General features: G+C 34.2%; 1 long non-coding RNA gene across 1 annotated transcript in view; it reads left to right on the top strand.

Annotated features, from left to right (window-relative positions):
- Positions 1-890: 890 nt before the first annotated feature.
- The window catches only part of LOC106475709, a 6,076-nt gene continuing 4,084 nt past the window's right edge, over positions 891-2,882 (top strand). Inside the window, exon 1 of the long non-coding RNA XR_002608958.1 lies at positions 891-977. This is a non-coding gene — a long non-coding RNA (uncharacterized LOC106475709). The remainder of the gene's footprint in view (positions 978-2,882) is intronic.

The raw sequence follows: 2,882 nt of genomic DNA on the forward strand, positions 1-2,882 counted from the left end.
CAATGAATAATCAATAATAACCGTCTACCCGAACGATTCTTTTCGAAAACTAGAGCTAGAAACTGCTAATATAGTTTGCTTGGCCTAACCAATACTTATGTATTTGCACGTCCTCTCACCCTATATATATAGTTTTGCTGCTCTAAATCAGCCGTCTTTAATCCGAATGAAAAAAACTAAAAACGGTCCACTTTTACTCTTAGGTGAAGCTGTAGTAGAAATGTTAGACCGATAGCTCACGTGACTTTTTGCGTAAACGTGCGCACAAATTTTCATCAAATTTGAACAGTTTTTGTTGAATAACTTTGCACACGTGGCTTACATTTATACCAAATGAGACTCCCAATTGTAATGTGAAAACATCTATCAGTGTACTAAATTTGAAAAAAAAATCCATAAAAATTAAATATATTTTTCTATCAAATAAAGTTTCAAATAAAGGAAGAAAATCAAAATTGAAGATTTTATATCTCACGTATTTCTGAATGGATTGCCTTTGGATTTGGTATGTGAAACAAGAGTCCAGCAGAGAACATCCACTGAAAATACGTGATAGTTTGGACTACCACAGCCCGAGATAAAGATGGTGAAAAATCGCTAACTATCAGTCCTGTTTATTTAACAGGTTGTTTTGGCCATACGACAGGTGTCTTGATTTTCAATTAGAATAATCTGTACAAGAGAGGAGAGTGTCTGAAATGTGAACACTGCCTCATTAACTTCTCCCTCAAGATCCATTTTCAAATGTCAACAGTGCTCCAGTCTTTTTATTTTCCTCAACAATGATCCTTTCTGTGATCCTGCTTTCATGTTCATGCATTATGATTAGTGAGTGACTAGTTTCATGTTCATGTATTATGATTATTGAGTGACCCGTTTCATGTTCATGTATTATGACTATTGAATGACTAGTTTCATGTTCATAGATCACTAATGAACAGGTTTTCAGGGGGTCGCAAGCAACAGGAACTACAAAGGTAAACAGGAAACTTGTTTGTTATTTAGCCAGTTTTAATACTGCAAGACTTAAAAGTGTTCGTTTGTCAAGAAGGTTTTTGTAACTAGTATAATTTACATGATATCACTTTTATATATTGCTTTAAAATGGTGAGATTTTTGGAATGTCCAAACGAATTTGATTCTACAACTTGATTTGTTCTTTATACACTTGTATGCTTGATCTGAGGAACAAAACATGAAACGTTGTAGCTTTCAATTTTGTGTATAAAAATATTTTAATTTTGTCTTTCATTAAGGGTGGGTTTTTAAAACGGGTCACTCAGTAATCATAATAAATGAACATGAAACTAGTCACTCAATAGTCATAATACATGAACATGAAACGGGTCACTCAATAGTCATAATACATGAACATGAAACGGGTCACTCAATAGTCATAATACTAGTAGCAAACATTCAACATGTTTTCATGTTATACTCATGAAATTACATATATTTATTAAGTTACCATGAAAGTTTGGAAACAGGTTGTTACAGTTGTGCCAATATTGATATGAAAGGAGACTGTGATATCTTTCACCATTTTTCACAACTTGAAAACCAACATTATTATCTGTGTCCTTTTTTCCTGTCTCACTCTGTCCTAAACTTGATAAGGCCAGCAAACAATGAGCCTATACTTATTTATTCTACTATCTGAGCCACATTTTTAGAAACTGAACTATGAACAATTTTATCAGGGATCATGTCTCTGTATCAGTATAAAATAAATGTGGATGTATCACAGGTAACATTAAAATACATGTAGATGTAGTAATACCTTTGGAAGGTTTCACATCAGTTTAAAACATTGTTTACGTTCTCCTGTTGTTTAATGTAACAGTTCTTCTGTCTTATTGAACACATTATTTTGAAGCTACCAGAAATGAGTATTAGGTTGTTGTTGGGATAGATACGTGATAAAGTTTTGATTGTACATGTTAGGAAGTTTCACTTAAATGTTTTATCGCTTCTCTCTTCATATTATCAAATTTGTAGTGCACCATTCATCGAGCCTAGTATTATTATTTTTTTTTGTACGTGTTTAAAAGTATTAAGCATATTTTCAGTTATTTATGTGTTGTAGATCAAATATCTCTGATCTGTTGCACATTTAATTAGTGAAATCGTATAGTATGTAAAGTGTTTTCTAACCTTTTGTTTACAGCTGCTTCCTCCTGTCGAGTGGAGTTGTGTTCCATCCAGTACAGAAGGGAAAGCCAGTCCGAAACAGAATTGACTGCAACGAATCCGAGTTATTCGCGCTATCACTATTGCACGGTGCTACGTAATTACGCTGACTGCATTAGGGCCACAGCCCGAAGTTGTCGTGGAGACTTGAGTTATCATACCATAGCTACATTTGTAATGAAATGGTTGGAGAACAAAAACTGTACTCACATTATTGCCAAAGGAAGACCGGAGTACGGTCGAAAACAACCTCCAAAACCGAAGCAGTTCGTCCCTACTGAATGTACATTCCGAAGCAGTCAGTCTGGACCAGTGAAATTCAGTCATTGTGGACTGTTTGGAGATCCACATCTTCGAACATTTTATGATGAGTTTCAGACGTGCAGAACTGTAGGAGCTTGGCCCTTGATTGACAATCCATACTTGGCAGTTCTGTTTTTATGTTTACTTTTGAACTGAGAATGACTTGTTGAATGTTTGCTACTAGTCATTCTCAGTTCAAAAGTAAACATAAAAACATGTTGAATGTTTGCTACTAGTCATTCTCAGTTCAAAAGTAAACATAAAAACATGTTGAATGTTTGCTACTAGTCATTCTCAGTTCAAAAGTAAACATAAAAACATGTTGAATGTTTTCTACTAGTCATTCTCGGTTCAAAAGTAAACATAAAAACAGGTGTTGAATGTTTGCT

Source organism: Limulus polyphemus, unplaced genomic scaffold (genome assembly GCF_000517525.1).
Source record: "Limulus polyphemus unplaced genomic scaffold, Limulus_polyphemus-2.1.2 Scaffold9025, whole genome shotgun sequence".
In the NCBI taxonomy this organism is placed as follows: Eukaryota; Metazoa; Arthropoda; class Merostomata; order Xiphosura; family Limulidae; genus Limulus; species Limulus polyphemus.